We start from the raw sequence: 25,248 nt of genomic DNA, 5'->3' as shown, positions 1-25,248 counted from the left end.
CATGCACTCCTAAAGCGCTAGATGTTTTGTATGGATAAATTCTGTTCCTGGTCCAGTATGCAATGAACGTTCTTCCGAAAGCCTCGTACGACCGACAGCAGGAACAACCTTCCTATGTAAATATGCAGAAAGTTAAACTCCTTCCTTGGACATAGGCCGACTGCAAAACATCCTAATGATTTTATCATTGGGATAAAATTTTTTATTCTAATTTTATTTAATAATAACAATTAAATAACTTCTGAAGAAAAGTCAACCTCAGTAGAGAAACGATTAGCAGATGGCCGACGATGGTGCATTTGCAGTGCTGGTGAAGTCGGCAGCATTTGCGACGCTTCTGTTTAGCTCTGCCACTTACTTGGCCGTCATCGTCTATTTATTCAGCCGTTGCTTAATTTAGTACAGCTGCTAATTCGTTCTCGTTTTCCCACCAGCCAGCTAACGACATTCAACCATCATTTGACCATTAGGGGATGGAGGGGGATGACTCGGTGGACGTCTACTTGGTGCACCATAAATATAAAAAGTACTTTTTTTTAGTTTGGATCAAAATAGCATGAAAAGCAAGTGACATCCAGCTGGCGGAAAATGGGAATGAAAACAATCGGAGCTTTCTTCGGCAGCCGGAGTCAGCGACCATAGTGTTGTTTGAAGACGTAGAAATCCCATGGGGTCAAGCCGTACAGATCAGGCGTGCCTAAACTTTTTGAACCGCAGGTCAAATCGCAGAAACAATTTTATGTGGTTGGCCGTATATTTCAATGTACAATTATTCGCATGGGATCTAGGAAAAGCCATTTGTAGGAATGATAAGTTTAAGTAAATAATTAAATTACATATTGATTCATAAAATATGAATAATAGCAGAAGATTCTACTGAGTAAATAAATGATATCAATAACGTGATTTGTGCCAGTGTTACTCTCGATCTTGCATGCAGCGAAGCAGAAGCTGAGCGGACGAGAATAAAAGTTTGCGAGAGTGAGCTTTTGACAACCAGCCTCAATGAACACCAACCACAACAAGCTTACGGCTACACACTAACACGAGGGAGAAGAAAGGAGATGAAATGAAACAGAGTCAGTTTTGAAAAGGAAGTGATTGAGAAGAGATGTGTTTAGAATTGTGAACGGCGAAAAGAAAATAAAAAAAAAATTGAATTTGGAAATCTTATTTGATTTATTCGCGAAGGAAGAAATCCTACACCATTAAGGGGGCAGGATCCGTCACTGATTTCGGAATTTTCTAAAGAAGTTTTTTCGTTCAACATCAAGAAAATTCACATGATAATGTGTTCACTGTATTCTACTCTCCAACCGAATCACAGTGAACACATTTTCATCGAATAATTTTTAGTTTTAACATTTCGATGATGACGATGATTACGATGACGGAGCGTTGAACGTTAAGGCCGCACGGGACGTCATTATAATCATCCTATCCATTTGAAGAAGCAGATCTCAAGTACCACTCCATATATGGATGTGAAAAATTTATCACTATATTCTATATATGTGGTGCACAATCGATTAAATTTTCAGCTTCATCGGTTCACTAAAACTCGAGATTTGCTTCGACAAAGTTTTGATGATAATTGTTAGAGTGAGACAAAAGATAGGGAAAATAACACGGTCTCCCGTGTCCCCTTAAATGAAGCAAATTCCTTTTGTTGAAATGAGAAATCGAAAAACAGATAATTGATGCTAAGCATTCTGCTAGATAAAGTGATAGTCTTTCCACTCGTAGGATTCATTTATCCACGCGCTGTTCATTCTGGTGATTAATTGCAAGGTTGCTTCTTCTCGTAAAGTCAAGCAAACACTCCACGCTAAGCCAGCTCCACGCAGCGCATGTATTAAAACTACACAGAATGAGGCAACCAATGCAGAACTGGCTGACTGAGTGAAAATTCTGTGTAGGTTGCACTCATTCTGTGAGTTGCCGACGTGTTGGCCTTCGGCTGTGCGGGGATCGATGGAAACGGAACTGTCAATGATCTCCCGCGCGGCAGCAAACAGTTGACCGTTGGTAAGATGGGGAGTTTTCTGATATGTTTTCTAGCGAAAAGCCGGAAGATGGTCGCAAATGCGAAAGTTTTTTCCCCATTTGCTTCCACTTCGGCTATTCAAATGAAAAAATCTCTAAAAAACTTTAAAATTGGAACTGAATTCCGCATTCCAAGCGTTCCTCCTCTGTGCTCATTTCACTCATTCAGTATTGTTTACCACCGTTTGCACAAAACTGTGTACAGCCCCTTTGTACAGAATCTGTGCTGCACGAAAAGAGGCCAATTTTGTGCGCTCGGCACTCATTTTTGAGCGGAGCAAGTTTAGCGTGATTGTTGCGAGCCCGTTTGAAGATGATCGAAATGAATATTTTCCTGCTCTTCGCGAAGAACAGGCAGCGTGAATCGTACCGTTCACATTACCGAGCGATGGAAAATCACCCGATGATACCGTCAGGAGAAACAGCGATCCGAAAATGAAACACGAACGAATGAAGCGCCCGAACGGTTGTTAGTGTTTATTCGCAGATTATGTTTTGATGCCTACGAAAATTCATCGTGCTTCGCGTTTCCGATCGCTGTTCAGCAACATTGACTACAAGTTATTAATCGATTTAATTCTGAAAACTGCCAAATATGTGGAAATATGATAAAAATGAATTATTTTCATTTTTTAAACAAGCATTGCCGTATTTCATGGGACATATTGATTATTGTTAGCGTGCATTGGCCCAAGGCTTGGGCTCCGCGGACTGCACAGTAAAAAAACGCAGACCGGATTTGGGCCGCGAACCACCAATTGAGAAACCCTGGTACAGATGGTTGACTGAGTGGAGGCGACACCGTTGGAATTGGGTCAACTAGAAATCTTCAGCTGCAGCCAAAGCCAAATTCAACAAGTTGATTCGAAAGGCGAAATGGAGTTCTAAGCAAACGACACAATAATGCTAATCGCTGCCAGCTGGTTCCCATCTTCTGGTTTTATTGTTTGAGGCGGAACCATAAAGCTAATTATGGATGTTTACACTTGGGATAAACTGAATTGGGGGATTTCAGTCTGATGTTGGCTAATTCTGTTATGAAATTAAGGAGAAGCTCTGTTTTTGTGGCTCTAAATCCAATGTTCCAAACAATCCACGAGTTTCAGAGTATGGACATATAGTTTTTCCTTCAATTATTTTATTAGTATCATTCCAAACATTATATTCATTTCTTATCGTCCTAATTTGGGAACACTAAATTAAACATTTATTGACATTTTGTTTACCGTAGCAGTTCAGAATGTTTGCATGTGAGTTAATTTCCCCTGCTTAAAAGAGAAAAAAACGCTTTCAATTATCCAAACTTAACCTAGATACATAACGTATTTATCGTGGCAATAGAAGAGTGCAGTGATTTTTGTCTAAAATTTTTAATAATTTTATTTGACATTTGTTCCAATGTTTCAACATTGGATATTCTATGTAACTCATTGGTACTATACCAGGGAGGAAGCTTCAGAATCATTTTCAAAATTTTATATTGAATCCTCTGCAGAGCTTTCTTCCTGGTATTACAGCAGTTAGTCCATATTGGTACAGCATACAACATGGCTGGCCTGAAAATTTGTTTAAATATCAAAAGCTTGTTCTTAAGACAAAGTTTTGATTTTCTATTAATAAGGGGATAGAGACATTTTACCTATTTATTACATTTGGCTTGAATGCCCTCAATGTGATTTTAGAAAGTTAAATTCTTATCAAGCATGAGCCCTAGATACTTAACTTCATCTGACCAATTTATTGGAATCCCTCTCATCGTGACAACATGTCTACTTGAAGGTTTCAAATAAAGAGCTTTTTGTTTATGTGGGAATATTATTAGTTGAGTTTTGGAAGCATTAGGAGAAATGTTCCATTTTTGCAAGTATGAAGAAAAAATATCCAAACTTTCTTGTAATCTACTACAGATGACACGCAGACTTCGTCCTTTGGCGGAGAGGCCTGTGTCATCCGCAAACAAGGATTTTTGACATCCCAGAGGCAACTCAGGTAAGTCAGATGTGAAAATACTGTATAATATTGGTCCAAAATGCTGCCTTGGGGAACACCAGCTCTTACAGGAAGTCTTTCAGATCTGGAGTTCTGATAATTAACCTGAAGTGTGCCATTTGACAGATAACTTTGAATCATTCTAATAATGTATGTTGGACAATTAAAGTTTTTTAATTTTACGATCAAGCCTTCATGCCAAACACTGTCGAATGCTTTTTCTATGTCTAGAAGAACAAGACCAGTAGAATAACCTGCAGATTTGTTGATTGAGAAGAAGTTCGCGATCTTAAAGAGTTTCCGGCAAAACGCGACAGTTCTTTGCGATTTGGAAGGAAACCTTGATTCCCCTAATGGAGTTCAAGATCTCCTGCCTAAATCCCGTAAATCGAAACAACTGACCACAATAGGCGGCACTTTTTGCTTCCTCACTTGAATCAAAGAGCCTGGGCTAGAGGCTGCTTCGATTTGGTGTTCGGAAAATTTGTCTAGAGCATCGAACTGATTGCTCATTTCGATGCAATTATTAACATTATCCATTTCACCCTTGGAAGAAAGTTCGCCTTCCGGAGAAACGTTCTTTCTTCCATTCTTGCCACGTTTAGTGACAGTTTTAAATCCCACTTTTTTGGAAGGAAGTTCCCCATTAAACATTTGACAGTTCAACAGCCGACTAAATTGGTTGAAAAATCGGTCGATTGTTGCACCGACGCTTATGGAAGTTTAACACAGCTAACAACTGACTAATCGCTAGATTAAATCGGGTGACCGAGGAAATCTGATGTTTAGTAGGTCAACTTGCTTGGATTTTACTTAAAATACCGATTTATCCTCCTATTTAGTAGGATTATGTCGGCCCACCCTATTAAATCGGGTGATATTCGGTTGATCCCTGTGTTAAACTTCCATAAGCGTCGGTGCAACAATCGACCGATTTTACAACCAATTTAGTCGGCCGTTTGAACCTTCAAATGTTTAATGGGGTTGTGAATTCAGAGATTCACCCTTTCTTTTGTTTGTAGTTGCAACCATAGTCCAGTTGTTAATTACACCTATCGTTTGTCTGGTGAGTTGCACGCTTACTGACAATGATGATGTCACGCTACACGATAAGTGTTCATCTGCAACAACCAGACAGCTCACCAATCCACCGCGAGGTGGATCGTGATGAGTTGTTGAGTTGAAGGAGAGCGAAAGAAGGAAGGCACAAAAGTCTGTTTGACAGCTCTGCAGAAAGCGCGTGCGCACGGACAGAGCGCGTGCGCACGGAAAGAGCGCCAGTTCGGCTCGATTTGCAATGATCGGTTATTATTATTATTTTTTCGCTATTGGATATTCTATGGTTTGGTTGATCGATGTTAAAGTTTGTTTTAAAAGCAGCTCCACTTATTTTAAAACATATTGCCGTGTACAATAGTAGACAACACAACTAATTTAATTAAAATAATTTGAAATTATAATTAGTACTTATACAAAAGGGGAAGAACGTTTAGGCTGGTTGTGCATTACGATAAAATCTCTTAACATAAGCAATGCTTGTTGTTGGTTCTTGTGGAAGGATCAACATGTTCGGCTTAACGAATCTTATTTTAAATATCGAATAACACCACATGCAATTGAACAAAAAGGATGTGATTACAATAGACTTTTGATATTTTCTATTCTGAACCACCGCAAAAAAAAAAAATATTGGGAATCAAAATTCTCCTGAGAGGGATGATGTGGGGAGGCTCATTCTAATTAATATTGTCGTTCAATTATGGGGATAAATTAAAATTGTTATTGTTCTATACATACTTATTTATTATAATTACCTGTAAATATTGATACAGCACAATTCAAGTATTTAAATATCAAATAGCAAACATATATATGGTCGGTGTTCAGACAGACTGAACCAAGTGTTTTTTTCAATCGAGTAAGAAAAATGTACCCCAAACATGTGAAACATCAAAATATTATAGATATTTACTGTAATAATGGAACTTATCTATTTGATGATACATTTGTATAAAAATAACATGGAAGATTTAAAATTGATGGAGTTCTTTACGTATCCTTAGAGCTCCAAAATTCATCTAGTCTGGTCTGTCTAAACACCGACCATATGATTCTCAAAAACTCATGAGAATGGTATTTTACTCTTTGAACTGTTATTCAATTTGGATGTGTTTAAAAGATTTATAAATTTAATTTATTATTGATGTTACGAGCTATGTCTGTAGTTAAACTTAATGCTACACAAGAAATATATTTGAATCAAAGTATTTTTATATATAAATCATATGAAAAAAAAAGTTCCAGAAAGTACTCTAGAATTCTTTGGGAGCGTCTCCCGGGATTCTTCCTTAAATCATTCATGAATCCTTCAAATCCTCTCTGGGATTGTTCTGCTGAAAATCTTGAGATTATTTCTGAATTTTCTTCCAGATATCGCTTTGGGATTCATCCAAAAAAAAACGTTACCATTCCGGTATTACTTCTGAGATTCTTTCGGATATCCCATTGCGATTATTCTGGACATCTTTTTGGATTTTTTTGCAGAACTCTGTATGTGATTTTGCGTGTATCTCCTTAAGGATTACTTTTGAAATCCAGGAAATTAAATTCTTTGAAATTCTTGAAAATTGTTTTCGAAATACTATGGAAGATTTTACCATAAATCCTGATGCAATCCATTTGGATATTTAAAGAGGATTTTATCAAAAAATGTACGACTCTACTAGAAATTCTTCGAGAATTCCTCCGAAAATAACTCTAGATTTTTATCCGGAAATACTTCTGGTATTCTTATGAGAATGCCTCTGGTATTCTTCCAAAAATGACTTGAGATGCTTTCGGAAATCTTTCTGAAATTCTTCAAGAAATTCCACTGACATTTTTACGCCAATATCTTTGAAATACTCCTGGGACTCTTACAAAAATCCTGTTGGAGTTTTTTTTTCGGATATCTTTCTATTCTAAATTTTTCAATAAATTTTGCTGGGATTGTGCTGTAAAACCTGCTAAGATTCATCCAAAAATACGACTGTCATTCTTCCGGATATCATTCAAGAATTCCACCGGAAGTTTTCGTGAGCTTCAACCGTAAATCGTTCTGGTATTTTTCAGAAATTCCATTGAGTTTCTTAAAAATATCCTTCTGAAAAATTTTCTGAGAATTGGTTTGGGATTATAGAAGGATTTCCAGAAGAATTCTAAGGCGATTCACAGAAACATCACTTCTGTATGAAGGATTATCGTTAATATCTGAAATAATCCCATGAGAATTCTAAATCCAAATTACAGTCATATTCAAAAGAATCCCAGAAGTTATTTCGCCAGAATCTCTGAAAGATTTAAAGGATATTCACAGACATCCAGAAGATTTCATGAATATTTTCCAGAATAATTCCGATGTCCAGATGAACTGCAGAAAGATTCATGGAATAATTTCAAACGGGATTTTCGGAATCATTTGAAAGTAACTTTTAGAAGATCCTCAGAAAAAGAAATCAGTAATCAAAGTAATCGAAAAAATCTCATTATTTCAAGCAATGCTCGTTGGTTCATGTCGAAGGATCAACATGTTCGGCATAACGAATCTTATTTTAAATATTGAATGACACCACATACAATTAAACTAGTATGTGATTACAATTCTGAATCACCGCAAAAAAAAATATTTAGAATCACAATCCTTCTGAGAGGGATGATGTGGTGGATGCACATTCTAATTAAAATTGTCGTTCAATTATGGCGATAAATTAAAATTGTTGTTGTTCCATAAATACTTGTTTATTATAATTACTTGTAAATATTGATACAGCATATAAAAAGACATTGGTCCAGAAATTACTCCAGAATTCTATGGAATTTCCCTCCTGGGATTCTTCCTTAAATCACTTATGAATCCTTCAAAACCTCTCTGGGATTGTTCTGGAAATCTAAAGATTATTTCTGATTTTTCTCTAAGTTCTTCTGGAAATCACAGAATACTTACAGATATCGCTTTTGAACTCATCTCAAAAACATCGTTAGCATTCCGGTACTATATCTGAGATTCTTTCGGATATCCTTTGTGATTCTTCTGGACATCTTATTGGAATATTTGCATAAATCTGTATGTGAGTTTGCGTTTATCTCCTTAAGGATTAATTTTGAAATCCTGGAAATCAAATTCGAATCGAAATTCTCGAAGATTCTTTCGGAAATTCAATGGAAGATTCTAACAAAAATCCTGATGCAATTTTTCTGGATATTTTTAGAGGATTTTGCCAAAAAATGTACTACGACTCTACTACAAATTCGTCGAGAATTCCTCCGAAAATAACTCTGGCCTTTTTCCAGAAATACTTCTGGGATTATTATGAGAATACCTCTGGTATTCTTCCGGAAATCACCTGAGATGCGTTCGGAATCCTTTTAGAATACTTTCGAGGATGCTTCCGAAAATCTTTCTGAAATTATTCTAGAAATGCCACTGAGATTTTTACGTCCATATTCTTGAAATTTGTCTGGGACTCTTCCAAAAATCCTGTAGGAAATCTTCCAGATATCTTTCTAGCATTCTTTCGGGAAGCCTTCTGGGATACTTTCGAAAATCTTTCTGAGGATCCTTCAAATCCTTCTGTTTAGATTTCTTGCAGAAATTCTTCCCGAATTACCTCTAGACCCTGGGAGTTTCCTGAATTTTTCAAGAAAACTGTTATTATTTCGACTATCTCTCTCTTGGATTCTTTCGGAAATTCTTCTACAATACCCCCAGATTTCTTTCTGTTATCCTGCTGGAGGACTTCAAAACATCTTTCAAAGATTCTTCCAGAAATTTTACTGGAATTTTTCAAGAAATTCTGCTGGTATTCTTCCGTAAAACCTGCCGAAATTCATCCGGAAATACGACTGGAATTCTGCTTGAATGATAAGCATTCAAGAATTCCACCGGAAGTTTTTGTGGGATTCAACCATAGACAAATTAAAGACCCCCATGTCCCTTGCAGTTGCTCAAAATTTTATGGCTCATAAGGTAATCTAGAATGCCGTTCAAAGTGTACTGCGATCTGTCAAACTTGGGTACCTTTTGCACTACCGAGGGACCAAATGCAGTACTAGAAGTGGTACCCAATCTGAGCCCGAGTGTGACGGACCTGATTCAACCGTAAATTGTCCTGGTATTTTGTTTAAATACATTGAAATTCTTAGGGAAAAATATACAGGACTCTTAAAAATATCCTTCTGGAAATTCTTCTGGAAATTGCTTTGGAATTAAAGGAGGATTTCCGGAAGAATCCCAGCAGAATTACAGAAGAACCACAGAAAAATCACTAAAATATTATCAGGGAGATTTCTAAAGGAATTATTTTAAGGATTCTCGTAAATTCCTGAAACAATCTCAGGAGAATTTCGAATGGATTTTGAATGTTTTTTTACAGTGATATCCAAAAGAATCCCTGAAGTTATTTCGCAAGAACCCCTGAAGATTCAATGAAAAGTCACAGACATCCAGACGATTTCATGAATATTTTCCAGAATAATTACGATGTCCAGAAGAGCTCCAGAAAGATTTACGAAATAATTTCAAATGGAAATTCCAGAACCATTTAAAAGTCACTTTCAAAAGATGCTCAGAAAAAGAAATCAGTAATCAAAGAATCTCACAGGTATTTTTTTAAAGTCCCAGTGGCTGTCCGGTAGTTTTCTTGGATGATTTCCATTTGAAGTCAAGAGGGATTTTCAGAAAATTTTGCCAAGGATTTAAGAAAATTTTCAAGGAAAATCAATGATAAATCACTAAAAAAATCAAAAACACTTCCTTATGAATTTCCAGAAGAATCACAGAGTTTTTTTTCTCAAAAAATCTTAGAAAAAAATTCTAAAGAATCACAAAGGAATTTTCGGAAAAATTCTGGATATACAAAACTATCTCAGGCAGAAACAATAACATCAATAGCAATAAATCTGAATATAAGAAGGATTTCTGTAAGAATATAAGGAGGATTTCCAAACAATTACAGAGGAATTTTCGGATGATTTCCATAAATAAAGATTTAAAAAAATCCCCGTCCTCTGGAAGCTTCTTAGCAGGATTTTTGGAAGTATTCCACAGGGATTTCTGGGAGAATTCCATTGGGATTTACAAAAGAATTCCAGAGGAATTTCCGAAAGAATCCCAAGAATTTGCACGGAAGAAAGTGAAGTGAAATAATAGATTTTTTTGATTATAGTCTCAGGCGTCTTTCCGAGAGTATTCTAGAATAATAGGTATAATCTAAGACATTTTTCGGAAAGAATCTCAAAGGGATTTTGAAGAACTTTCAAAGAGTTTCACGGAAGAAATACTGAAGAATTACGAGGAAAATATCAGAATTTAAATAATAATTTCGATTGGATTTCCAGAAGAAATCCCGAGAAATTTTGTGAGAATCCCCGAACCCAGATTTTTAAAATAGATTCCATAACACTGGAAAGCAATCATTAAATCATTTTCGGCAGAATTCCAGAATTTTACAGCAGAATCCTGAAAGGATTTCCATAATAACCCAAGATGGGTTTCTGGGATAGTCCAATAGGAAGTCCCAAGGAGGTTGTGTGTGTGTGTGTGTGTGATACAATCCACCTCCCACTGACCGGCAGTGCTTTTATGGAAGAAAATTGTATGCATGTATTTATTGATACCCTACGATATCTTTATATCTGCAGACAATTTTAGCCCAGGAGATGAAAGGTGATAGCTCTACTGAAATTCCAACGACCCATTTCAAGAATGGCAGTAAATACACACACATTCTGAGGTCATTTTCATTTACAGTAAGCCCCGCATAAAAACACTCAGATATCAAATGGATATATGAAATGCTTTTACACTTCCCGAATCGAAAATTAAATTTTCGACCCTGGCACGTATTTAGTTTCAATTTGTAATAGGTGAGCATGTAATAATAGAGTACGATTTTACCAGGATGTAAAGCTGTTTTTTTTCCGTCGCCGCGCTGGGGTTACCACGAAACACTATACACTTTTTCACTGCACTCGCAGTCAAAGGATCACACACAACTGAAACAATACGCGGGTCACGCCACTTTTCTTCTTTTGCCCCCCCCCCCCCCCCCTGCACTCCGCGCGTAACACAATTGATCCTGACTGCATCACTCGCCCCCGCAGGAGCAAGCGTCGCAGTCAAAGGATCACACACTACTGAAACAATATGCGGGTCACGCCACTTTTCTTCTTTTGTTTCCCCCCCTGCACTCCGCGCGTAACACGATTGATCCTGACTACATCACCCGCCCCCGCAGGAGCAAGCGTCGCAGTCAAAGGATCACACACTACTCAATAGGAAGTCCCAAGGAGGTTATTGGAAAAATCAGAGCGATCAAAGAAATAATTACATATAATAATTTCAAAAGGGTTTCTGAAAGAATCTCAGTGAATTTTCAAGATGTCCTCTAGCACCACAACTAATTTATACTAATATATACAACTCAATACTTAATCATAAATTGCGTTAAGCTGAGTGTACGTCATCCAGTGTGGGGGCGGATTGACGGTATCGAAGTGGATTAAAAACAATTATAGGAGAACGTGTGGAAAATACATATGAACTGCGCAGAATACATCAGACCGATTTAGCATTGCTGCGCACTTCTAAAAGCATTTTATTTTTATTAAAATGTTTGATAATAGTAGAACGACAATGATCATCAGTTGATTTTCCGCTACTGTTTTTTTAAAATCACAATTGTTATTTCTTTCCGTGCACGCGCTCGGGAAATGAATCTGGCCATGGTGCAACAACCGCGCTACATTCGATGAATCCTATGCGACAAAAATTGTCGGCGCTATCCGTCAAATTCGCTCACCAAAGCTATTTTGGTGACTTTAACATCACAGCTCATGTTTAGTGAATAAACCAAAGATGACGATAGGGAAAAAGCACCAATTTTCGACCTAGCACTAATTTTCGACCCATTCATACGATTTTGGCCTACTTTGTATGGAAACCCGAAAATTGACACAGATTTCTTGTAGGTCGAAAATTAGTGCTTTTCCCCTACCTCCTAAGAGGTTTTTTTTTCGAAGACGGTGTCCAAGAAGGATTACCACCGCTAGCTTTCACCAACAGGTCCAACGAAAAATCGAAGGCACGGGTCCAAACAAGGATCGTAAAGGGATCAATAGTAGAAAAAATAGTACTGAAAAGTACTGTTTTAGTAGCACTGAAAAGTACCGTTTTTAATTTTAGCACTGAAAAGTACTGTTTGTGTAGCACTGAAAAGTACTGTTTTATTGCTTTAGGTAGTTTTTAAGAAAACTTCCAAGAGCAGAGAGAATTCGTGTACGCACAGCACGAAGGTACGATGCGCACTGTTAATTGTTATAGCTGTTATGTCTATTTGACTGTGATCATATTCCGTTATTCTTCATGAATAGTGTTGCATTTGTTTGGTTCAAATATGCATTTGTTGAGCGTGGTTATCTAAAATGATTGGTATTCAGAAGAATGTATGGAAAAAGTACGTGCAACGTGTGAATAGGAAAAGCTTCCACTGCAAAACAAGAACCAAAAGCCAAGGCCATCAAGGCTAGAATAAGGCGGTCGGTATCCGGAAGAGGAGGTGGCATGGTGGTCCACTGTACGGTCATTGATTTATTTGCCTGCCTGCACATTCAGAATAGGGCCAAAGCAATGTTTCGCGCGCTATTTTGCTATACTGAAGGAATGCATGTATGGGAAAGAGTTGAAGGCAGTTAAGAGAACCAATTTGGCAGCGATGAAAATTTTATCAGTGAAGCCGGTATTTTCAGAAGTCAAAGGTTAGAAGTGCTCTGAAAGGGGATGAAATATGTGAGAAATGTATTATTTAGAAACATGCAACTGCAGGCAGTCAGTGGTGTTCGGTTGGTTATTTCCGGTTTTCCGGAATTTAGGGTTGTAAATAGAAAGCAATGTTGTGTGCGATGGTTTACGATGGGTATGTGCAATTTATACGTGTTTAATATGATAAAAAGTTTTTAAGAGCATTGAAAATTGTTGGAAAAGTACAATGTAAAATGTCAATTAAACTTGCAATCGAATTATCCGAATTGTTTCCTGGAGACAAAAAATCATAACTGAACTAAATATACATCCGTCCGTTGATATTTGCTGCAGCAAAAATAAATAAAAGTCGTAATTTATTCAGTTTCGACCTACATTTCTATGTTTTTCGATTTCCGACAAACAGCGGAATAAGAGAAGGCACTTATTAGGGCTCAAGCCACTGACTGACCCACACTGGAGTAATTTGGACCAAAACAACGCCAAAATTATGTTTTTTTTTACTTAATGGCTTTTTTTTTAAACCAATAGATACAAACATATGTAATAAGCGGCATTGGGTTTGCCATGTTAAGCTACTCTTTGCCGCATATGCATAAGTATGGCTCAAATATAGAGCTTAGAGACGTTTGAACACACGAACATTGACATACGCTCATCATATACAGTTTCTTTTTGTTTCCTCAACGAAACTTGCACACATTTTCCAGACTCATCATATGGAAATATATAATCCAAATTTATATTTTACCTAGATTCTTGGTGTTTGTTGGGACAGAGTGCATATAATATTCCTGTGAGTTTCACAACTACATCTACACTAGAGCACCCACACCATTGAGCGTGATAACCACTATTGTTTTTGCTCCACACCGCTAATTCGATGCTAGATCAAATTCCACGTGTCCTCCCAAATAGAAATTTCGGCACAAAAAGATTAATGCATTGTGAAGAACAAGCATCTTCAATGTTGCTCCTTCATTTTCGATATAGTCCTTAAGTTTAAAAATATATAGAGGAATCAAAAATCTCATATTTGAAATTATGGCCACCAATTAGTATTAGTTACTTCTCTGTGCGACGATGAGCGTCACTGCTTGTCGCGTGATTGAAATTCCTTGTACCGTCACAGCAGAGTACTTATGCTGCGTGGGTTAGTTGGGCGGAAATTTGGACACCACGGTCCACTCACTCACCCTCCTCCACACACACTCATACCCAATGGCCACCTGTTTGCTGCACCTGTGAAGGTCTTCGGAATCCGTGTCGGTTCGTAAGTTGCAGTGATGCTATTTTTAGCGCTGGAACCACTTCCACTCTGGTCCAGTTAAGGCCCAAGTAAAAATGGTGCAAAAGTCAAAACTGAAAAAGCAGTTTTCTCTTTTTAAATAGTCAAATCGAAGAAAATAAAAACACACAGCTCTATTATTTGCCAAATAAAAAGGCTGTGTGTTTTTATTTTTATCAATTTGTTGTTTTAAAAAGAAAAAACTGCTTTTTCAGTTCTGACTTTTGTGCCATTTTTTCTTGCACCTTAAAGGAAAGTATCGATTTCGTTGCGAAGGAAAAACTTTGGCCACTTTACCCCGTTTTCGTTGCTTGCCGCTCTTTTCGAGAGTCACATTTCTTCGAAACCACTTCTAGTCGGAATGTGTCACCATGATTTCGCAGTTCATTTCAGTTGTCTTGGTAGGATTATTCATCGGCACTGCTTCCTACGCTATCGATTGACGCCGAAGTTGCCGACAGTCAGACGACCGAGCAGACTTAACATGGTTCAGCAATAAACAAAATGTTTATTGCATAAATATTACTTCTCATGTGCAAAACCCAAACTTGCGACTGATGTGCGGTTTGTGTGTTTATAAATACGAATCCAATCCAATCCGGCTGGTTGGATGCTGAGACAAGCAATCCGTTGGACTGTTTCTCATCACTTTGGAATGAGTAGGGGAATGTGAGGAAAAAATTTTTCTTCTTAGAAAATGTCTTTATACTTTCAGAGTCATCAAGTTATTAACAGTTTTCTCACAGAAAAATAGGTAAACTCAAATCTTGTTTTACGAAATATTGCCATTAATAAAAATAAAAAAGTGTTAAAAATCATCATAAGACATCTATAAACTAGAAATCATTGAGTGTCTGTGATGCGAACAAAACAATTAGCCATTTTACGAAGCTGGTCAAATGACAGGAAACCTGGGAGTAAAGTTTACCTTTTCAATCATCGTTATCAATTTTAACGATGATGACGATTGATAACTGTGCGCATTACTGGCTTAGTTTTTTATACAGGCGAAAACTCTAATGGAGAATAATTATTAAAATATTTCTGATCACAAAAGTGCTTTTTATGTGAAATATTGCATTGATATATGAAGATTTTTGCCTTGTTACATTTTTATTACTGCGATATAAGGTTATCGATATTTTTTTTTCTGTTGTTTATTAGTTTTGAAATTTAGCTCAAAGGCCTACTACGGAACAAAATATTTTTTTGCAATGAGGAAGTCATGTGCGTGTTACATTATCATCCTAAATGCTAAGCGATTTCAGTACTGCCGAATTGCTGCCAAATTATTCAATCTTATTTCCGCTAAATTCTCTTATAAAGAATCGCTAGTATCAACCAGAGCAAATTCGTACCAGTGATCAATTAAGTACAATTAAGTAACTGAGTACCTTCTGAGATTCACACAGAAATTCATAACCAGAATTAGTAGTTTTTATTTAACAGATTTTGGTTTAAGATTACCAAGCAAGGATTTTTTCCGCAAATTCTTCACAGATTTAACCAATTCCTCCAACGATGCCTTTGAGGTTATACCTTAAGTTTCTGTTCAGAATTATTTGACAAATCATTCCGTAAATATCTCGGGAATTCTCAGTAAATATTATTCAGGAATTCTTGCAAACAAAATCTTTAATTGATTCTTCTAAGAGACGAACCAGCCAAGGGCTGAAAGTCTCGATAATAAAGACAATTCATTCATTCATTTAATTGATTCTTCCAGATGTATAGAGACATTTTAGAGGTTGATTTTAATAGTTCACTAAAATTTTTTTCAACAATTACGTAGCATTCAATTGTAGTCATGTTGGGAAGATGCGATTCCTCCGAGAAGATCAACTGCATTTTTTCACCTAAATAGTTACAAAATTTCTAGCGCCGAACCTTCCTTTAGAAATTACATTATTGTTTACCCTGAGATTTCGTCTTACGATTCTTTCGAAAAACTCACTAGAGTTGCATCCAAGTATTTTTCAGGGCTATTTTTGCTTTCGCTAGGGCTATTACTTACATTTACATTTATTGGTATAACATTGATATCAACAATTCCACGCCATACAACTCGATTCAGCTGCCTCCTCCCATCGTGCATTTCGTGCGGGGGTGAATCTTTCTTGACCGCAGTTTCTTCTGGAGCCCATAGTAGATACTATAGAGTCTTAAGTTGTTCACGTACGTGTATGAACTCGTATGTGTTTCGTATGCATGTCACTTTTCAGTACTATTCAGTACTATCTATTGTGGTAAAGTTTTCATAAACTTCAAGCAACCCTCGTTTTGTTATTTATATTTATGTTAACATGTTATTCACATCAGCAGACAGAATTACAAATCGACCACGTTCTGATTGATGGACGGCACTTCTCCGACATTATCGATGTCAGGACCTATCGTGGCGCTAACATCGACTCTGACCACTTTCTGGTGATGGTTAAACTGCGCACAAAACTCTCCGTCGTCAACAACGTACGGTACCGACGGCCGCCCCGGTATGACCGGCTCAAGCAACCGGATGTCGCAGCTGCATACGCGCAGCACCTCGAGGCTGCATTACCGGAAGATGCTGGATGAAGCCCCTCTTGAGGACTGCTGGAGAACAGTGAAGGCAGCCAGCCATCTACAATGCAACTGAGAGCAACGTCGAGTACGTGGGACGGAGTCGACGGAACGATTGGTTCGACGAGGAATGTAGGCAGATTCTGGAGGAGAAGAACGCAGCGCGGGCGGTCATGCTGCAGCAAGGGACCCGGCAGAACGTGGAGTGTTATAGACGGAAACGGCAACAGCAGATCCGCCTCTTTCGGGAGAAAAAACGCTGCCTGGAGGAGACGGAGTGTGAGGAGATGGAACAGCTTTGCCGGTCTCAAGAAACACGCAAGTTCTATCAGAACCTCAACGCATCCCGCAACGGCTTCGTGCCGCGAGTCGAGATGTGCAGGGATAAGGATGGGAGCATTTTGACGGACGAGCGTAAGGTGATCGAAAGATGGAAGCAGCACTTCAACGAACATCTGAATGGCGCTGAAAGCATAGGCAATGAAGGTCAGGACAACGGAAAAAATGTCTTCGTAGGTACTGCGGAGGATGGAAACAAACCAGCCCCCATTTTGAGGGAGGTTAAGGATGCCATTCACACAGCTCAAGAACAATAAAGCTGCTGGTAAGGATGGTATCGGAGCTTAACTCATAAAGAAGGGCCCGGAAAGGCTGGCCATTTGTCTGGACCGGCTGATAGGCACAATCTGGGAAGCAAAACAGCTAGGAAGGAAGGGGTAATATGACAAGTTAGATTGTGAGAACTTTCGAGCGATCACCATTCGAAATGCGGCCTACAAAGTATTATCCCAGATCATCTTCCGTCGTCTATCACCTATAGTATGCGAGTTCGTGGGAAGTTATCAAGCCGGCTTCGTTGACGGCCGATCGACAATGGACCAGATCTTTACGGCAAATCCTCCAAAAATGTCGTGAATACCAGGTCCCAACGCATCACCTTTTCATCGATGTTAAGGCGGCATACGATAGTATCGACCGCGTAGAGCTATGGAAAATCATGGACGAGAAAAGCTTTCCCGGGAAGCTCACGAGACTGATAAAAGCGATGATGGAAGGTGTACAAAATTGTGTGAAGGTTTCAGGCGAACATTCCAGTTCGTTTGTATCCCGCCGGGGACTACGACAAGGTGATGGACTTTCGTGCCTGTTGTTCAATATTGCGCTAGAAGGTGTTATGCGGAGAGCCGGACTCAACAGCCGAGGTACGATTTTCACGAGATCCAGTCAATTTGTTTGCTTCGCGGATGATATGGACATTGACTGCCGAACATTTGAAAAGGTGGCAGACCTGTACACCAGCCTGAAACGCGAGGCAGCGAAAGTTGGACTGGTGGTGAATGCGTCCAAGACAAAGTACATGCTAGCTGGTGGGCCGAGCGCGACAGAGCTCGCCTAGGTAGTAGTGTTACGATAGACGGGGATACGTTCGAGGTGGTCGACGAGTTCGTCTATGACAATAACGTTAGCCGTGAAATACGGAGGCGCATCATCAGTGGAATTCGGGCCTACTATGGCCTCCACAAGGCTGCGGTCAAAAAAGATTCACACCCGCACCAAATGTACCATGTACAAAACGCTCATAAGGCTGGTAGTCCTCTATGGGCATGAAACGTAGACGATGCTCGAGGAGGACCTGCAAGCACTTGGAGTCTTCGAACGTCAGGTGCAGGAAAACGGTGTGTGGCGGCAAAGGATAAACCACGAGCTCGCCCAACTCTACGGTGAACCCAGTATCCAGAAGGTGGCCAAAGCTGGAAGGATTCGATGGGCAGGACATGTTGCAAGAATGCCGGACAGCAACCGTGCAAAGATGGTGTTCGCTTCGGATCCGGTTGGTACAAGAAGGCGTGGAGCACAGCGAGCTAGGTGGGCGGATCAAGTGCGAATCGATTTGGCGAGCGTGGGGCAAAACCGAGGATGGAAAGATGCGGCCACGAACCGAGTTTTGTGGCGTGAAATTGTTGGTTCAGTGTTATCTGTTTAGATGTTAACCAAATAAATAATAATAATAATAACATGTTATTACCGTAATTTTATGTTTTTTACAATATCTTGTCATTTTTATTTGATATCTTGTCATTTTTATTGCGCCAACTTCAACCTTTTACGAAAATATTCAAGCCTAATTTTTTTCAATATTTTGATGCATATGACTCACTGTGTACTGTTGAAAAATGGTCGGTGTTCAGATAGACCGGACTAGAAGATATTTTTGCATTCTAAAGATACGTTCAGAGTTCCAACAGTTCTGATTTTTTCGATGCTTTTTTGATACAGATATGTCATCAAATAGTTAGGTTTCATTATTACAGCAAATAATGCAAATATTTTTACATTTTTCATGCTTGGGGTTTGTTCTCCTGATAAGCATTAAAGAATACTTGGTCCAGTCTGTCTGAAAATCGAACAAATGTGACCGTAGTTTTGCATTTAAATGACGGTTTTCTCATTCTCTCATCATATTGCGATACTCCAGAAAGAATCAAGTGATTCATTCGATTCAGCTTGACCTTTTTGCATTTTGCTTCGGGAAGTTGTAATTTTTGCACGAAGTATACTAAAGATGCGTCAATATAATCGATTCCGTGCATCGGATCGTTCATTTCCCGTAACACAGCACGTTTTTTAATCAATCCTCAATTTTCTAAAATTGACATTCTTTTGCTTCTGACGAACAAAAACACCAACGATAAACGGACATCGTTGTTTGTTTCCTTCATCTACCGTGCTGCATCAGTATCCGGACGCTTAAGAGGCACCAAATGTTCCAGCTCAATTTTCACTACGTAATTTGCTCATATGATTATAGAGTGATTTTCATACAATTAGTTTAGGCTCATATCTTCGTGAAAACGAAAAATATTTCAGTAGGAATTAGCAAAATAGTATATAAATCGTGAAAATTATGTAGCATGTATTGTCCTTAAACCCGGACACATGAATCAATATGCCGGACACTAATGAATCAAAATCCGGACATCTCAATTTAGATTGATCATATCTATATAAAATGCATTGATAGCCACCATAGCTATCAGTTTTCCTCAAATATGCTTCACAAATAGTACTATATACAGCAAATATATTGCTATATCAATATAGAGAACCACTGGCTCACAAACCCGGACAGCGTCGTTTTGCTTTTGAACTAGTTAATGTTTACACCAAATCACTTTTTTTCCCGCAATATAGTTTAAAATCTATCATCACAATCACTATTTTGAATCACACAAGCAGTAAAACCAATATTTATTCACACATTCGCGAATGAACAAAGTCTGAAAAGTTTATCGGAAACTTCACAACAAGAACTTGAACAATGCAGGAAAAATGCAAAACTGAAGTTGCGAATTTGTTTTCATTTTTATTCTTTTTCTTGCAAAGCTTACTAGATGGCAAATTATTATAAAATGAAGAAATTAGTTTAAATGTAAAGATACGAGCGAATATAACTTGATTTAATTTAATTTAATCGTTATATCAATATGTACCGATTAAGTGTCCGGATATTGGTCCCGTCCGAATTTCGATTCACAACGGTACTTTTGTCCCTTCTTCATTGGTACAATCATGTTGGTGGTGGTGCGGTTACATTGATGGTGGCATAAATGTCAGTGAATTCAGTATAGTGAGCATGATTTTTTTCGTCCCTGATTTGTACCATATTAAAAAAAAACATCGGTAGGTCACTGATTTTGCCTGTAGATTGAGGGTTCTTTTCTTGGGTAACCTAGTAATTCTGTAGTAATATTTTACCATTTTACAAATTCCACTTACAACAAAGTTTAAATCATACATTCGATAGATGTATGTTGTATGTAGATGTACATTAGCACTTGCAGATTGATTATATCTATTTCTGCTTTTTATTCTTCTTTCTAGCGTTATTTTCCAACTGAGATAGAGCGTGCTCCTCAGCTTAGTGTTCTTATGAGCACTTCCGCAGTTATTCACTGAGAGCTTTCTTTGCCAATTTACCATTTTTGCATGTGTAAATCGTGTGGCAGGGACGAAGATACTTCATGCCCTGGGAAGTCGAGAACATATCTTTTACGAAAAAATCTTCGACCGGGGGGATTTGAAGCCACGACCCTCAGCTAAGTGTTAATTACACAGATCTTCAAAATTTCGAGAAGTTAGATTTGTAATGACTACAAATGGACGAAAATTTTGACACTCAAACTTTTTTGCTATAAACTCCTCATTTTTTATAAAAATCTGCGCAATTTTCTCTGTATGGTTTGCTTGCTAAAACTGCCAATTGTTATTGAGGCCGCACGGGACGTCATCATAATCACCCTATCCATTTCAAGAAGCAAATACCAAGAACCACTCCATACATCGATGCGAAAATGTATCACTATGATTCTATATAGGTAGTGCACAACCCAATAAATTTTCAGCTTCATCGGTTCACTAAAACTCAAGATTTGCTTCCACAAAGTTTTGATGATAATTGTTAGAGTGAGACGAAAGATAGGGAAAATAACACGGTCTCCCGTGTCACCTTAACTGCCATTATGATTCCAATCGGAACTTGATCTCTTTGTTTACTAGCACTGCTAGTATAGTCTAGCAAGAACATGCACTCCGAGTGTCACTGAACTGCGGTCCGTAGACCGTGCTTGACCGAGCATTTGTGTCACCAGGCTGGCAAGTATAATACCGAACACGAAGCTAAATAGAAGAGCGCACGCTTGCGATCGGAGATGAGTGACACTACATAGCCAAAGCTAAAACTTCGGATCATATTCTAAACTGCAGCTACCAACCGGTGCGAATTGTGTGTGTTTTTTTTTGTACATATTTTTACGGACCGCTATTTTTTTAAATGTTATTTATTTCTCCATTCACATAACTAGACATTTAAGCTCTGTTAGATTTAATAAATTATTACCTATGAATTATCTCGATTCCCAAACTCGTTTTTTTATCATGTTTGATAAAATTTCAACCCAAAGTAATGTAGACTATGGGGCGGACAAGTTTTTTTTTTTATTTCAAGGGCGTAGACTATCTTTGAGCCTACCATTAGAATGGGAAAAATATTATAAGCTAAACAATACTGAAATCTTTTTTTTTTTTTTAATTTTCTTCATATTTATTATAATATCACTCGAATGTCGTATTGTGTGACGAGCATATTATGTCACTCAATTTCCCAAACTTCAACATTCAATGGCTCTCAGAAATCGTTAAATTGCAACGAATTTTCCAACCTCGATGTAACGTTCGGAAACAAGTTCCGATACGACACGTGTCACTCCACCTGTCCAGGAGCCAATTTACCAACGTAAATCCCGCATTCCACTTCGAATGTCGCGGCTCAGGGAATCCAAGTTGGCTGCTAATCACACTTTCCACTCTGGCCAATATTAGCTTTGCCTTCTTGCTGTAGGAAAGTGGTCGAAATTCCTGATGGGTTCCTATATATAGAAGCAATAACTGATCCAAAACTTTGATGCCTGCAAAGTTAACTCGCGGGTGTTTTATAATTATTTGTACTTTTCTCCTTCGTTCACAATTTCGTAAATGAAGTACCTAATGAGTAAATTTAATTCTACTGAAAAGTCCGCATATTGAATATTTCGAGGCGTTGCACCAAAAAATCCTTTTTTGATCCTATTCACCCCCCATATAGATTATTCGCTCCTGGAAAATTTCAACGCAATTCTACTTGAGCTGGTGATTCCGCCGGTATGCAATCCGCCATGAATAGAGCTGACATGCAAATTCCGCGCCAAAAAAATCAGGTCACTGCACCAACGAGTAGCTACTACTTAAATGGTTCACCGTTGAACCACAGACAAATAGACGCAACGAATCATAATCTGGTGAGCATGTTGCACAAGAGAACAGAAAGCTGTAAAACGTCAAACACAAAAAAAAAAAACTATGCTAGCGCCTCTGGTTGTGATCTTTAGAAATTCAAAATGATCGTTAAGTGGCTGGTCGATAGAAATTTCCTAATTGTTACGTCTGTTTATCTGCGGTTGTTCGTTAGGCCGTATGGCGGCGGCAATGGAAGTCAGTCACTCAACCAGCCAGTCAGTCGGTGTCAGTCAGTCAGTCGGTCTGTTAGTCAGTCTGACTGGGTGTTTTAGCCGGGCACAAGTATCATTCTGCCATCTGACACTCCCACACTTTCCGGTTGCTGGCAGTAATCATCGGGTGACATCTTTCTCGCGAGCACATTTCGTGAATCTGCGGGAAATCCTCTTCCTCGCCGTGATGATGGTGAAGCTGCTGGATGGCAGTGACGACGCACTAAGGGATTAAATATCTATCTAGCTGGTCAGAAGTATTTCGATGCGGTTTTTACACTATTTCATAGTTTCTTCAGGAATTCCTTCCAGTGGAAATTATTTAACCTCAAATTTACCTATTAAAATATAAATTCTAATGGTTTAGCGAGAAACTTACATTTAATAAGTAGATAATTGCTAAAAAAGCAAGATCCATTCTTTTACTATATGTTTTATGATCTAAATATGAACGTAAAGCAAATTTTCACATCCGTTAAACAAGCCAAAAGTTAGGTTGCGACTTGCCATTCAGAGACTCTTATAAGGATCTCTCCAGATTAGTCCTGAAATTCTCCATGACTGAAATTCCAATAGGGATTTCTCAAAAGATGCTCGAATGAATTCTTCTGCAGTATAACACTGATACCTTTAGTAATTTCTACAGGGATCACTCCAAAAATTCACCTACGAATTTGATCAGAAACTCTTTCGTGAATTCCTAAAGAATTTTGATTGGTTTTTTTCTCATGAAGTTTCTCCAGAGATTTTTCTGAAGGTTTCCCCTAGATTATTCTTGTAATCTTCTCTCAGCAGATTTGTCGAAAAATTTCTCAAGTGCATAGATACATGAAAAGTTCTTTGACGACTTCACACCAGAAAATGCTACAGCTATTATTCCTGTAATTCCTCCGATTATTCCTACATGAATTTCTCCAAGGATACTGTCAGAGCTTTGTCATGAATTGCTAACGCATAGAGTTTTGATAAGTATGTTTTAAACAATTATTTAAGCTCACAATGAGTTCTGAATAACTTCGTCGGAAATTCCTTGTGATTCTGGAATTCCTTGCAATTCCTGGAAGAATTTCTATATATTTTAATTATAACTTCATTGGGAAATTTCTGCAGGAATTCGTGAAACGATTTCTAAACAATCTTGGAAGAAATCTCTGGAATATTTCCTAAAACAAATCTCAGATAAATTTCTTGTTAAAACCATAAACAAATCTAAACGAAAATTTGAGAGGAAGTCTTAAGTTATCCCCAGTTGAATTTCTTGTGTATCTAACTAATGGGCAATTCTCGCTGAAACCAGGCCACCATCGGCGTCCATCGTTAGAATACCATTTTGTTGTCACTGATCGCTAGTTTTTGATAAAACTTAAGGGTGGCCCTTCCGGTTTTCTCAAATTGGTGGACCCCTCGTTCGTCTGCTAAACAAAAAAAGCCCTTTTTTTATAAATAATAGGTATTTCTTCACGCGATATGTCTCATATTTCCCTTGGAGCCAGGGATTGAATCCTGAGAAAATTGAGAGAATCTCTCCCGTATCGCTCTTTGTAACTATCATAATAAGCTGAACATTATGAGAGACTGTTTATCGTATACTGCTACAACTTTGATCAGACTAGGGGGATAGTAGTGCATGATAAAACCCCTCTAAACATGCTCCAAACCTGGGAGACACTATTGCTACTGGAAGTTCGTGGATTGTTTATCGTGCCAGTAAAGAAAAACACCTATCCCCAACGATAAACAAGCGAAACAATGGATTTTATCATTGCTCTCTCTTTGGGGTTCCTGTTCGCTGATTCTATTTATCAGACTTGTTATTTACAACTTGCGATACATTGACGATCGTGGACTGCAACAGATAGGATGTTTTTCTTTGCTTGCTTTGATCGTGCTTCATACTCAAATGAGAGCGAATTCTGCAATGCCTGCTTGGAGCACAAAGCAAACTTAGTGGCCTCGTATAGAGGAAGGATGTAGCTTTCGATTGGCATAATGGTCGTTTGTCATAATGGCCGTTTGACATAATGGTTGACTTGAAACAAACATCGGAATTTTTTAAGCTTTTACCGAGATCAACACCACCGAGCCCATAGCAAAAAAAATGGTAGGTTCTAAACAAGCATGGTGTTCGTTCAGAGATTATCCAAGCTAAGAATTTCAAAAATTGTTGTGGCATTAGAGAGCATTACTAAATAAAACTCGTGGCGGGTCTCTACATCTCAGAGTATATTTGAGCTTGTTGCGATATACGTATTTGAAAACAGTAAATTGGCAAAGAAAGTTCGGAGTTATTCATCAAGGGATCGCTCATAGAATATTCCACTGCAGATCAAGCTCTGTCCCAGTTTCGACGTAACACTCCATGCAAATTACTTGATAAAATAATGGATTTTTTTGCAAAATATCAAAAGCTCTAATGCAAAGATCTATCAATGCGATTTAAACCAAAAATAGCTTATATACGAGAGGTTCTATAATTATTTTTCGTTTGAAATGTTTAATGCTCTAACGTAAAAAATCTTTTCACA

General features: G+C 38.1%; 1 protein-coding gene across 14 annotated transcripts in view; it reads left to right on the top strand.

The window, feature by feature from the left end:
* Positions 1-25,248, top strand: part of LOC5570551 (extracellular sulfatase SULF-1 homolog) — a 236,792-nt gene that overhangs the window by 127,302 nt on the left and 84,242 nt on the right. The window lies entirely within an intron of this gene.

The sequence above is a fragment of the Aedes aegypti genome, chromosome 3 (genome assembly GCF_002204515.2).
Source record: "Aedes aegypti strain LVP_AGWG chromosome 3, AaegL5.0 Primary Assembly, whole genome shotgun sequence".
In the NCBI taxonomy this organism is placed as follows: Eukaryota; Metazoa; Arthropoda; class Insecta; order Diptera; family Culicidae; genus Aedes; species Aedes aegypti.
Note: the sequence above shows the minus strand (reverse complement) of the source record. Positions and strands in the feature narration are given on the sequence as shown.